We start from the raw sequence: 14,617 nt of genomic DNA on the forward strand, positions 1-14,617 counted from the left end.
AAGGTGATAGTTGTTTTCTGACAGATGCTTGGAATAGCTCCCACAACTGGAGTCTTACAGAAACTTGTTTCTTGAATTCTGTCTAAACTCGTCCAGTCAAGGGGATTTTCTGTTAGGGAGGCCATCTGTAACTTCTCTCCCCTTTTCAAACATGCTGGCACCACTGCTCTTTGGTTCAGGGTAGAATTTGGAAGTTCAGGGTGCCCAGGGAATCCTGTCTAGTTACATTTGGGCCTTGATTTTAACTAAGGCACCAATCCTGCCTCCGCTTGCTATTGGGTGAAATCAGTTGAACAACTCGCAGAAGGAAGCACTGCCTCTGGTACTAAGTGTTCGCAGGAGTGGACTCTAAGTTAAAATTGAATCCAGTTGGGACTGGATATCTAGCAAATCCCATGTTCTAGCCAATTTTCCTAGCATAAATATTTGCTGCAGATCATGAAACTTATAAAACAGAGCTGTTTCACAATCTTTTGTTTTCTTCCTTTCGACATGACCTCTTAGAAATGAATACTTCTAACAGCTACCTAAGTGAAACCCACCATAGTATGAGGATCATTTAAATAACTGAAATTACTGAGCACCATCTCAAATGTTACAGACTGTCCATTCAGGAAGTATGTAGAAACCTCAATTAGTCAGCAGTTCCCTTTGGTGCACCAACTGGTACTAACTAGGGGCATGTGCTATTACAGGGGTCAGCAACCTTTCAGAAGTGGTGTGCTGAGTCTTCATTTATTCACTCTAAATTTAAGGTTTCACGTGCCAGTGATACATTTTAACATTTTTAGAAGGTCTCTTTCTATAAGTCTATAATATATAACTAAACTATGGTTGTATGTAAAGTAAATAAGGTTTTTAAAATATTTAAGAAGCTTCATTTAAAATCAAATTAAAATGAAGAGCCCCCCAGAACTGTGGCCAGGACCTGGGCAGTGTGAGTGCCACTGAAAATCAACTCACGTGCCGCCTTCGGCACGTGTGCCATAGCTTGCTACCCCTGATCTATTACATGATCTATGCACACCTGCTCCCTCACTGCAATACGGTGACAGATGACACAGCTAATTAATCCTTCCCTTGTAGTAGATAACTCCACTGCATGCCTGTTTGGTCTAACCTAAACTAAATGGCCCAAATGATTAAATTAAATGGAATATCAGATGTGATAGACCCAGGCCCATTGGGTACAGCAGAGTAGTCCTATTGGGTACTGGGAAGTGGGCAGGCAGAAGCCCACCTACAACAGAGTAGTCAAAGGCAGATATACTGGCCACTGGATAAGCAGTTTTCTGTTCCCTGACTGGCCAGAGCAGGGGCTGATCAGGTTAGGCTAATGACAACATCTGACTCCAATTAACCTGCAAAGAATCAGGCGAGGCTGTTAAGCTAATGTGAATACCTGACTCTAATTAAGGCCCCTCTGAGACTGTAAAAGGGGTTCACTCCAGTCAGGCTGCATGGAGAAAAGGAAGTGCCACTGAAGGGTTGGGTAATGAAGACACCCGCGAAAGCCACTGGAAAGTGAGCCCTAAGATAAGGGTGAAGAAGGCATTAAGAGAGAAGTGGGAAAGCTGTGGGGAAGTTGCCCAGGGAACTGTCGCAGCTCTGGTGGTGAAAGAGCAGCTGTCAACAGCTGCTGCTACTAGGGTCCCTGGGCCAGAACCCAGAGTAGAGGGCAGGCCTGGGTTCCCCCCAACCTGCCACTACAGAAACACCTTTTGAGAGGGGAAGACAGGCACCTGTCAGGACAGGAGGCTAAACTGTTCTTGAATAAGCCGCTAGGGACAATAGAGACTGTGGGAAGTTCTCTCACCAACCTCCTTGCTGGGTTATGATGAAAAGGGCTCAGTAGACTGCAACCCTGGCCCTAGAGAGAGAAGGGCTACGTGGAGAGTCACAGGTGAGCCTCTGATATCAGAGGTGTAGCCATGTTAGTCTGGATCTGTAAAAGCGGCAAAAGTTCTGTGGCACCTTATAGACTAACAGACGTATTGGAGCATGCATCCGACGAAGTGGGTATTCACCCACGAAAGCTCATGTTCAGGGCTGGCTCCAGGCCACAGCGTGCCGAGCCACAGGGCACGCTCTGCCGGTTGCTGGGAGGGCGGCAGGCAGCTACGGTGGAGCTGCCACAGGCATGTCTGCAGACGGTCCGCTGGTCCCGTGGCTCTGGTGGACCTCCCGCAGGCATGCCTGCGGCAGCTCCACCAGAGCCTTGGGATCAGCGCGGGGGGCAGCGAAATGGCCGTGCGCTTAGGGCGTGAGAAACCCTGCCGCCGGTCCTGCCGCCGTGCTTGGGGCGGCGAAATTGCTAGAGCCGGCCCTGCTCATGCTCCAATACGTTTGTTAGTTTACAAGGTGCCACAGGACTCTCTGCTGCTTTTAGTGAGCCTCTGAGGTCAATCCCGGATTTATAATGGCACCAGGCCCACAGTCGAAAGGGGCCCTGGCGCACTCTTCTCCACGCCTATCCCCGCTCTCTCCTGTGGGGTCAGAGCTTAACGCTGCTGACTGCCCCAGCTCCCAGGCAGCCTCTGCTGGCAGCCTGGCTCCTGCCCCACCCCTTGCCCCAGTGTGCTACATCTCCTTCCCCGCCCACATCCCCGATCAGCTGGATCAGCCTTGCCGCAGGAGGAGGCAGCTTAGCACTCACTCTGGAGAGGAGGAGGCGAACAAGAGGCGGGTGTGAGGCCTCTCCCCTCAGCGTGCTACATTCCCTACCCCCACGCCCCCACCGCCACGCCGGTCAGCTGGATCAGCCTTGGCGGCAGGAGGGGAAACAAGTGAGCCTCAGCACACTGCTCCGGAGAGGAGGCGGGGGTGAGGTGTTGGGGAAGGGGCTGGAATTGGGGCATACTCCCTCCAGCCCCTTGTGTGAGCACCCCACACACACACATCCAACAGGAATCCTGTTTACCCCCTCCCCAGCCCTACTGCGCTTGCAGTTTACCCCGACCCCTCCCTAGCTCCTGCCTCACTGTCCTTTTACCCCTGGCTCCTTTTACAATTATTCTCTAGGGTACCCACCAAAAGTTAATCCGGCCCTGTCTCAGGTTAGCATAAACCACAGGGAAGCACGGGACCCACAGGGACAAGGTTAGAGCTCTGCCACACAGAGTACTTAGCAAGTATTCAAAAATATGAATAATCTGTCCTCTAGCTGCTCAGACCACCTTCCAGAAGCTACTGATTACTTTCCCTGTTCAGGACAATTGTTTTTAAGATTCTTGTTAAGATTATGTACCTATAGGTGGATTTCTGCAGTCAGAGAGATCTTCAACTTTTTTAATGAGTGAATGCTTTCTGTTTCTGCCTTTGTATAACATATATTTAAATCTTATTACTCAAAGGCTGTTGATATTAATCCTTTAGTCTCAGTGGGTCTTGGTAGCAATTTTCCAATAGTTCCTGTAGTGTCTAGTACTGAAATGTTTTTAAGTGCTTGTCTGAAACTCCTTTTTGTTATAGGTATGGAAAACCTGTTCAGGCTTTTCTGCATATCACAATATCATTTTAGGCCCAAACTTTCCCATGTTGCAATCTTCTAAAGGTTGGGTAGGTTGTCTACTGCTTCCCTCGAGCCAGATATTACTGGGGTAGCCAGCCTGACACAGAAAAGGCTGCCAGTGCTGGTCAAGACTCAACCTATAGGTAAACTACAAAGAGGAACTACTACTTATTAATAAACCTTATGCATTTGTAAATATATGTACTCCAAACAGAAACTACAGGAGATGCTTTTGCTGACCTAACACTAGAAATTACTGAACACTTACTCTGTGATGTTCTGAGATGGGATTACTGTCCTAATTAAAGATTGGATAAAACCAGGTCCGATCCTACATGAAGCTCTACTGTCTAGCACATGTGTAGAGCTCTCCTAGGTACTTTGCTTCTGCATAAGGTGTCTTCAAGTTCTGTTATTTTTATCATTTTTCATTAGTCTCATACCAAAAATGCACAACTGGCAACACAATCTGATCAAAGACCAATTCTTGTTTCCCTTCATATAGCGGTTGGGCTATTATTGTAGTGCCTAGGAGCTTCCTTATTAACACAGTTGATACTGATAAAATGAGAGAACACGCTTTGGATGGCAGTAAACTTAGGCCAGGTAAGTTTTGTCAGCATAGCTGTCTGTCATGTGTGTGAAAGTACCGCGCCCTCTAGTGACATCGCTATGCTGGCAAAGCCCTCAGGGATGGTCAACACTAAACTTAGGTCAGCTAGGTAGTTACGCTGACCCAAGCCCCAGTGCAGATGCTGCTAGGTTGACAAAATAATTGTTTTGGCTGCACAACTACTGCCTCTTGTGGAGGTGGATTTACTAAGCAATGGCCAAACCCCTTCTGTCTCTGCAGGTGTTCCATTGTAGCCTTTCTAGCGGACACATACACATAACCTCAGTACAGAGGCAACTGTGCCGCAGGGTGTGTCTGTTGGCGTAACCAACATCACTGTGGTACTGTCCTGCCAGAAAAACTTCTCCTGTCAGCATATACTGTGTCTACACCAAGGGACTCTTGGTCTAGCTATACCTGCAAAGGATTTGTACTGTAGCTGACGTCTTCATTTTTCTGTGGGGCAAGGACTGTCTCCTCATCTGTGTTAGAAAGCACTTACTGCTGCAAGCACTTCTTCAATCTAATGACTATTCACCCATGGCCTCTGTGGCAGTGCTGCGGCCATTATTACTAGAAGTGACAGTGTCCTTGACATTTTCCTGGAGAACGCTGCTTGGACTCTCCGGCTCTGTGCCCCCCATCAGCTCCTCCCCTGCCCTGGAGTATTTGCTGCACACCAGCAGGCCCTGCTTCCCCCTCCCTCCCCGTGCCACCTGCCCACAGCAATCAGCTGTTTTGCTGCGTGCAGGGGGCACGGGGAGGAAGGGGAAGCGTGGTGTGCTGGATGGAGGGGTCGGAACATGAGAGGAAAGAACAGGGGAGTGCAGGCACGGATCCAAGAGTTAAACCCTCGAGCTTTTTTTGTCCCATGCAGTTCTCATTCATTGAACTTGGTGGTCAGTGATGCAGCATCAGCTTCTAGCAAGGCTGCTGAATTTTTTTAATGTAATTCAAAGCATCTGTGTATTTTTTTTCTGCATCAACTCATCAAGAGGGCTGCCCAGAGGATTCAGGGGGTCTGGGGCAGGGCCAGGTCTTCGACAGCAATTCAGCAGTGGGTCCTTCTTGGAGGGAAGGACCCGCTGCCGTATTGCCACCGAAGAATGAAGCGGCGGCAGTAAAACAACCTCCCCACCCCCATGCCGCATGTGGTTCTTGTACTCACCGGGCGGCACTCCGAGGCTTCAGGCAGCACTTCAGTGGCGGATCCTTCACTCGCTCAAAGTCTTCCGCTGCATTGAAGGACCCTCCGCCAAAGACCCGGAGCGACTGAAGGGCCCGCCCCCAAAGTGCTGCCAAAAACCCAAAGTGGCTCATGGGGCCTGGGGCAAATTGCCCCACTTGCCTCCCCCCCTCTGAGCGGCCCTGCTCATCAATGGCAAATTTTGAGGCAACATCTGCGAACACTCTGATACTGAAACCACTGAGTGCCACACGATGGGAAAGTCAAGTGGAGGAGATAAAGCCTGTCAAACACCAAATTGGGAAGATAGATGATGCCATAGTTGCCATTATGGAGGACAGTGCTATGTCAGGAACTGTTCATGGGAGAACAGTGGCAGAAGGAAATGGAATCACCAGAAACATACATAACTTCATTGTTATGGCATGATACACTGTTTGAAATAAATGTTGTAAGCAAGACTCCAAGTTGTCGACCTTGATATATCTGGAGCAATGGAACAACTGGACAAAGCAAAGTCATACCTACAGTCTTACTGGTCAGATGAGGGATTTGAAAATGTTCTGAAGAGTGCACAGAAGTTGGCAGAGGAAATTCATATTGAAGCTATTTTCCCACCCATTCAAGTCACCAAAGAAGACATTTTGATTATGAGGCATGGGATAATCCCATAAGAGACCCCAAACAACAATTCAAAGTTGCATTCTTTAACCATGTGCTAGACTGTGCAATACAGTCAGTTAAGAATGTTTCATGCAGCTCCAGGAACACAGCAGTATATTTGGGATGTTATCTGATATTCCAAAACTCCTCACTATACATGAAGAAGACCTACACTAGCAATGCAGGGCACTAGAGACAGTGTTGACACATGATGACATGCGCGATATTGATGCAAGTGATTTAGGTGATGAACTGAAAGCCCTTTCAAGATACATTTCAGCAGGATCGACTCCAAAGCCTGTTCTAGAATATATGTGCACAAATAAGATGACCACTCGCTTTCCAAATGTTTTTGTTGCTCTGCTCATACTTCTAACACTTCCTTTAACAGTTGCCAGTGGAGAATGCAGCTTCTCCAAGCTGAAGTTAATAAAACGCATCTACGCTCCACAATGACACAGGAGAGGCTGGTTGGCCTTGCAATCATCTCAATAGAGCATGAGCTGGCCCAGACTGTGGACCTTCAGCAGGAAGCAGTTCAAATGTTTGCAACCAGAAAAGCACCACTTTGATTATTCAAACAGATAAAAATGCCAGTGTTTACTATGCAGATAAGAAAAGTTATATTTGTTGTTCAGGCATTTGAAAGCTGTGTTACTTAATTTTTGAACAAGGCATTTTAAGTTTAGTTCTCCTTTATTGGGGTACATAGCAGAGCAGTACCATGAGAGGAGTAGAATTGAGACCTTTCAAAGTTTTGGCCCAAGCAAGGGGCCATCATTTGAGCTCCCTGCCTCAGATGCCAAAATGTTGTGGGCCGGCCCTGCTGGAATCCCTGGATTGGGAAACCTTGAATTAAAGTGAAACTCAGGCCCCTACTGACCTGACATTGCTTAGGAATTTACAATGTAAAATGTTGAAAACTGTTTGGAAATTGACAGTCAAGTTGTTTGTCCCTGACATGGGTATGCAGTGTTAGAGGGGGAGGAGGCTGCAGGAAACCTGTTCCATTCCGGGTTGCAATCCAGACTAACAAGGGGTTGTGTCACTGCCTGCCCTGCAACCTTACACTGCTTCACTGTTGCAGCTCCCAACCTGCACTTCTCCCAAAGAGCTTGCAGGTCACACCCGGTGCGTTGGTGTACAGCTGCAGCCCTGGTTCAGCAACCTGTTAGTGACACACAAGCCCCCTCTGGCTTCCAGCCACCTGTTACTACCCGCAGGGTGATTCAACATACCTCCAGCCCTGTCCTAGACAGTTCAGATATTAAAGGTCTGTTGCCCCTGCTATAAAGGGTCGATATTCAAGGTTGCCACTTTAAGTGGAGTTACTCAACAGTGCAGTTTAAACACAGCATTGGCTTGGTTTCACTGAAAAAGAATAAAACCAATTTTATTTAAAAAAAGATGATTGAATTTTAAGTGAATTCAAGAATCAGGTATGAAAGTCAGAAATGTTTTCTAGTAGCTAAACTTAACATGCTTGACTAGGTTCAAGGTTAAATTATCACCCCATGTTCCCAGAAATGTGGCTGACCAAATTCTCAGGTCAGGATCTCCCCGAAAATCAAAGAGCTGGTTCCTTTGTGTTGTTAGATGAGAGAGATCCTTTGGGGTTTTCTGCCCCCTTTTTTTTAATAGGCCAGTTAACTCCTGAAGTGGATTCTTCTGAGGGTTACCCCTCAAAGCAAAGTTTATTCAAGCAGTAAAGAAGGCAACATTGAGTCTGATGGTGAAGGAGGCTCCCTATGTTTGCTGGAATGCAAATTTGGTTTGTCTCCTGCTCTTTACTGTCCCAGGGACCCTGCTTACTCCTTCTGTGTAAACTGAGGTAAAAACACATTTCTTCATTCAGGATACTTCTGCCTGGGCCGGGCTGTGTGGGTTTGAACACATTAAGAATAGCATGCAGGGGACTTCATAACTGTACATCTAATGTTACATACACTTCACCATGATATTATTGGCCTGTGAGCTGTTAGTTTTCAGATGTTTCCCTCACAAGCCATATTTTGTACAAAGATTATTACACTAGAGTGTAGGTGTGAACCACAGGAGTGCTTTCAGTCTCACCTTCCTCCCATTGGCGTGGCCCCATGAGGGTCACACAGTTGCAGTCCCTAAAATGGAAGCTGCACTGAGACTTTTTCCTCCCTTGTGGCATCCAGCACACCCAAGGCAATGGAGAGGAGTGAGAGCAAGAGACATGATCCCATAGAAGACGTATAGCAGCGGATGCACTTCCCCCTGCAAGCCAGGATTTCTTAGGGTGGAAGGGAGGGATGCAGCTCTGCGTTGCCCCAAATAAGAGGGGAGAGGAGGTTGGCTGTGGAACCTTGCCTCTTAATTTCCACGCTAACAGATGCATGGGGATTTCTTTTACTATGCTGTAATGAGGGGGTGTTTTAGTTTAAGGACTACGTATTTTCAACCTTACCACTATCTAAACGGTGTCTTGTTTGGGAACTGTCTTGTACAGTAAGATGTACATGTAAACACTGCGGATCATGGATTAATTCAGTGTATGCATTTGTACATCGGTAGATGCATAGTTATTGGACATTGAACACTTATACTTGTGTGAGTGTGTGGGTGGTGTTCAGTATTTAAATAAGAGACTGCGTCTTCCTAGGTACTGTACAGTGTCACTTTAGCCTGAGGCTGCGGTTGTTACAAATAACTCATTGGGTCCAGTTAGCCTTGGGGATGTTTTAAGGTTCCATCTGCACCACATACATTGTCATGTGTTGTAAAAAGTGCCTAAATACAGTATTGACCTGACTAATACCATGAGGCTTTACTATGTCTGTGCTCCCATAAGCAGACAGGCTGGGAGGGGATCCTTGCATCATTGCTGCTGCTCTCCTGTGAGATTCTCTCTGGGTTTTGCACTAACCATCCCACACCACAGAGCCTGTGGAGGGCTTGAGGGTGGCTGGGAGGCAGTATTGAGACATAAGACCTTCATGCAGGTGACTATGGCCTCCACTGATACCTCTAACTTCAGTGACTCAATCCCGTACCATTTATGGTGACCCATCCACTCCTACCCCTTGGAGGAAAGAATGCACTGTAAACTCAGGGCACAAACTTGCAGTGTCCCATCATTCTCCCTCCCTCTGCCCCCTCGAAGTCTGGCCCATGGTGGTAATGAGATCAAACCATGTTAAGGAACTGAGATATGTCCTGGAGCATGATTCCTTAACAGGCTTATAACTGTTGGTTCCTGTTCAGCACATGAGATCAAACCATACTATAACACAGGCTCTATCACATTTGCTAAAGTACAGTAGAATCTGTAGTCTAGGCAGGGTCTCATTCAAGCAGAAGCATAACTTAATTGTTGCTAGCTGGGTTCCAACCCAGGTTTCCTGATGGGTGTGGACTGGCAACTTCTTGCTGGAAGACTATGCTGTGAAACTGTGACATGGATGACTTTTCACGTCCCTGTAGGATTGTGTCTAGCCCAGTCTTCAGGGATTGTTTTTCCCACAGCACAGACTGGTCAGACAAGAATGGCAGGACCCTGCTGGAAAGAACCATTTAAACACAACTATAGCGATGCAGTCCGGCTTACAAGAGGTGTATATGCATCAGAAAATTGTGTAGCCATTTTCCAGCAGTAATTCAGTTGCACTTGTGCTAGCAACAGTGCAAGCCCTAGTGCATACAATACTTGGCCATTAAAATCTGTTCTGTACCGGCTGTGAGGCAAGCTTGGTCAAACTTGGCTAGAAAGTTCAGCTTCCATCTGTTCCTCCATGTAGATGCAGTCCTGTGGAGCAATCCTATCCTTAAAATCAGGGTCAAAACCTTGATGCGGAAGGGCTGGATAGGGAGGGGAACTCTGACTGGGTTAAAAGTGACACAAAGTCCTGTGGCACCTTGTAGACAGACATATTGGAGCATAAGCTTTCATGGGTGAACACCCACTTCATCAGACGCATGTGGTGGAAATTTCCAGAGGCAGGTATAAATATGCAGGTGTAAGCAGAGTCAGGATGAGCTTTACCCTGACATCTGGTGGTGAATTATGGGGAGTGTGGAAAGGAATTTTAAGTATTTGCATTGGCACACCCACCCCACCTAGCATAACCCACGGCAGCCTGGGATGGTTATTTTGACAGCTCTGGGATCCCCAATTTCTTTGTTATTGGGTCAGGAGGAATAAAGTGTTGTCACCCTGATTATGTGAATGAGGAACTATGAGACTGCTTTATGACAGAGAGGTCTCAATATCAATTAAGTAGCACTCGCCGAACAAGGGACGTGGGTGCAAAACCCATTGAAATGAGAGAGGTTGGGGACTGGTGTGTGTACCTGATGGTATGGGCCCCTTTTGAGGGCTTGGAACACCAATTGCACATCCTTCTCTCTCCACTGTTAAAGAGTAGACCTAATTTTCATTCCATTAGGAGTCCATCTAGAGGCTGCTGAGCTGAATTCACATTGGGCCAATGGTGCACCAGCACCAGGGCTCCCCTACTACAAGCTGAAATCACTAAGAGCTGAAATCACTAAAAGAGCTAGGCTTACTGAGCTGAGATCACTGAGTGCTGTGTTAACTAGTGGGGAGCCTGAAGATCTATCGCTAACGGCTGCCAGAGCGGAAGCAGTTTGCGGCATGTTGAGAGCCATTGAACAGTGGCGGTAAGTGGAGCGGTTTGCCAGGACGCTGGAGTGGCTCACGCGTCGGGCTGGAGGGAGCGGCATCAACTGGTGTAGTTGAGCTGGTTGTGGTGAAGGCTGGGCAGCAGAACTCTATGGAAGGCGTGTAGCAGTTTGGCCCTGGCCCACGTAAGGTGCCCTTAACACCCTTGTGTGATCACCTCAATTCTCCACCCAGGCTAGGGGGTAAACACTGCAGTAAACTTTTGAACTCTGGGGTGGCATGACCATGAGACTTTCGGTGTTGGACTTTGAGGTGATGCGACTTAAGACGTAAAGGCGAAGGACATTGCCAAACATACTTGGGAGTCGGCTGTTTTTTGCTTATGGTTTGTGTATAATCCTGTTTTGTGTCTCCAACCTTTGAATGCCGCATTGTTTCCCCTTTATTAAAGATTTGCTACACTCAGACTTCCATGCTTGCGATTGGCGGAAAGTATTGCCTCCTAGAGTTTGCCCGGGAGGGTGGTATGTTAATTGTCCCAGGTCACTAGTGGCTCGAGGCCGTTATGCATTGTGTTATTGAAACTGAACCCCTGGGATACTGAACCCGGCCTTGTTGCTGCCCAATAGAGGGCGGCAGTAAGGGTTACACAGGCCAAGAATCAGTCTATAGATATAACGAGGTTAGTTCCAATCAGGAGATGAGGCCTTCTTCTAGCAGTTTGAGGTGTGAACACCAGGAGGAAAACTGCTTTTGTAGTGGGTAGCCATTCACGAGTCTTTGTTTATAGTTCCTGAGCTGATGGTGTCAAATTTGCAAATGGACTGAAGCGCTCAGCAGTTTCTCTTTGGAGTCTGATCTGAAGGTTTTTTTTTTTTGGTAGCAGGATGGTTACCTTTTTAATCTGCTAAATTGTGTGTCCAGAGGAGGGTTGAAAGTGTTTCCTACAGGTTTTTGTATATTGCCATTCCTAATATCTGGGACTGTGTCCATTTTATTCTGTCTTGCACAGGGATTGTCCCAGTTTGGCCGATGTACATAGCAGAAGAGCATTGCTGACCATGGTTGGCATACAGTACATTGGTGGACGGTGCAGGTAAAATGAACCGGTGGGGGATGGTGTTTGGGTTTGGATTTTTTCTGTGTTATGGTCCTGTGATGTCTGCTGGTATAAATATTGGGAAGAGTTGTAGTCAAGGTTTGTTAATGGATTGTGTTTCTGAGTTAGAGTTACTATGGTGGCATGTGTGTGGTTTGCTGCGTGAAGAATATACTTAGGTTGGCAGCGTTGTCTGTGGGCAAAGGACCTGAACCCCCATGCTTCCCGCGGCCTGTGAAAGTGAGGGATCATTGTCCAGGATGGGTTGATAGATCACTGATGATGTATGGAGAGGTTTTAGCTGAGGACTGAAGAGTGATGGCCAGTGTGAGTTCTGTTGGTTTCTTTCTTGGGCTTGTCTTGCAACAGGAGGCTTCTGGGTACACATCTGGCTCTGTTGATTTGTTTCCTTATTTCCTTGTGCAAGTATCGTAGTTTTGAGAATGCTTGGTGAATATCTTGCAGGTGTTGGTCTCTGTCTGAGGGGTTGGAGCAAATACGGTTATACCGCAGCGCTTGGCTGTAGACAATGGATCATGTGGTGTGTCCAGGATGGAAGCTGGAGGCATGAGGATAAGCATAGCGGTCAGTGGGTTTTCAGTATAGTGTGGTGTTAACGTGACCATCACTTATTTGTACCGCAGTATCTAGAAAAATGGACCTCCCGTGTAGATTGGTCCAGGTTGAGGTTGATGGTGGGGTAGAAGCTGTTGAAATCGTGAAATCTTCCAGAGTCTCCTTCCCATGCGTCCAGATTATGAAGATGTAATCAATGTAGCATAGGTAGAGAAGGGGCATGAGTGGACGAGAGCTGAGGAAGCATTTTTCCAGGTCAGCCATAAAAATGTTCACATATTGTGGGGCCATGTGGGTGCCCATAGCAGTGCCACTGATCTGGAGGTATATATTGTCACCAAATTTGAAATAATTGTGTGTGAGGATAAAGTCACAGAGCTCAGGAACCAGTTGTGCTGTGGCATCATCAGGGATACTGTTCCTGACAGCTTGTATTCCATCTGTGTGTGGAATGTTTGTGTAGAGAGCCTCCACATCCATGGTGGCTAGGATGGTGTTTTCTGGAAGCTCACCAATGCATTGTAGTTTTCTCAGGAAATCAGTGGTGTCACGGAGATAGCTGGGACTGCTAGAAGCATAGGGTCTGAGTAGAGAGTCCACATATCGGACAGTCCTTCTGTGAGAGTGCAAATTCCAGAAATGATGAGGCGTCCAGGTTTTCCAGGTTGCAGCTGGGATTTTTAAACCATTTGTAGTCTTCAGCAACAATTTGGGTTGCCCTGCTCTGGGCATGGAAATATCTCCAATTAAAGTATTCACTTCTGACTGTATTTGGAGCAGATGCATTGGGAACTCCAGAACTTTGTTATTTTAAGGGAAATTTCCTGGCTTTACTCAGCCATTGGTGTCCTTTTGTGATTTTTTTTTTTTCTGGTTCAAAAAACTCTGCCAAAAATTGAGAATCTGAGAGTTGCTTAGAATAGAGATTTGGATACACAACTATCTTCAACTTAATATAATACATTTGTATCTGATGTTTAAAAGGCAACTATTGATCTGAGACTACAGTTTATCCACCAAAAGACACTCTTTCCAATATCCTGATCCTGGCATCGGTTAATGGTAATGGGCCTCATAAATGCTGATCTGTGTTGGAAATGGAACTCCTTTGGTGCTATATTAACATATAAGTTTTGGGGGTGCCTCTATATCAAGCATTTCTGGCATGAGGTGGGTCAAAGGACCAATTAGTTATTGGATGCTAACTTGGAGCCCTCCCCCTTAAGTTTTGTTCTTGGATGTATTCCTGATACCTGTAGGGTGACCAGATGTCCCGATTTTATAGGGACGGTCCTGATATTTGGAGCTTTTTAAAATATGGGCTCCTATTATCCCACACTCCCTGTCCCAATTTTTCACACTTGCTATCTGGTCACTCTAGATACCTGGTAACAATGTGGCATGGTTCCAATGTGCAGCTTTGGTCGCTACAAAATTAACCCTGCACAAATGGAAAAATTGATCTCCACCAAACCTTGCTGCACGGCCCAGTGATATTGCTGGTTTCGCAGCTAACACAGGCAGACTTTGTCATGAGGGGAGTTCCATTCTGGCTTGACCCAGCTTCCGCTGATGGCCAATAAAGACTCAAACCTTCTAAAGTTTTTAAAATGAGGCAGAAAGTTTCCACAGTGGGATATATGCAGAGATGCTGATTCTAGCACATGGGGAAGAGGCATGTTCTGGCAGCTTTAAATAGTCATATTGTGAAACTGCAGAGATCCACAGATATCAGATACAGTGTGCAATGCTGAGATAGCTTCAGGACTTACCTTTTTGGGGAACCACTATGCAGAGATCTTGGGGAGATAATCCTTCAGGCCGTTCAAAATCAATAAGTCAACCAGCTGTTCCTCTCACTCCTAGCCCTCCTCCCTTCCTCCCAGCCTGGGGTAAATGAGTGGTCTCTGTCTTTGGAAAAATCTGAGATTGATTTGCAATGTTGTCTCTGTGTCCCCACCCTGGCCTCCCATCAGTACACTGATAACATCCATTTGCCTGAAACCTTGGTTTCAGTTACAGCCTCAAAGAGAGTCCTTCAGTGGTAACCTGAAAATTCCTCTGCCATCATGGTTGTGATTTCCAGGGAGTGCTGTAAATCTTCCACTCTTTAGGGAGTTAAGCGCCAGCTTGTTGAAATAAAGTTGTTATAAACCTTTGAGTGCTAGGGGGAAATGCCAGCTCAGGAGTTCTGGAATTGGAGATGGACATCCTCAATGCAGCCTTACAGCAGGAACTGTACAGGCAGAAGCCGTGCAAAGTACCCCCACCCTGATCTGGAGAGACCCCCTCGAGGGCTAAGAGGAAAGTCTAGGCTCCAGGTCGCACTTTGCCCTTGGCTTGTCAGTTGAAGTTGA

At 46.8% G+C, this 14,617-nt stretch overlaps 1 protein-coding gene across 3 annotated transcripts in view; it reads left to right on the forward strand.

Annotated features, from left to right (window-relative positions):
• The first annotated feature begins 2,841 nt into the window (after positions 1-2,841).
• The window catches only part of ELOVL3 (ELOVL fatty acid elongase 3), a 37,559-nt gene continuing 25,783 nt past the window's right edge, over positions 2,842-14,617 (forward strand). For 2 of the 3 annotated variants that reach the window (XM_075072868.1, XM_032778220.2), the window contains exon 1: positions 4,019-4,117. The gene's annotated coding sequence lies outside the window, so the exon portion shown is untranslated. Of the gene's footprint in view, positions 3,655-4,018; positions 4,118-14,617 lie in introns of those variants that run through there. The other variant, XM_032778219.2, reaches the window with a different exon arrangement.

The sequence above is a fragment of the Chelonoidis abingdonii genome, chromosome 16, assembly GCF_003597395.2.
Source record: "Chelonoidis abingdonii isolate Lonesome George chromosome 16, CheloAbing_2.0, whole genome shotgun sequence".
NCBI lineage: Eukaryota > Metazoa > Chordata > Testudines > Testudinidae > Chelonoidis > Chelonoidis abingdonii.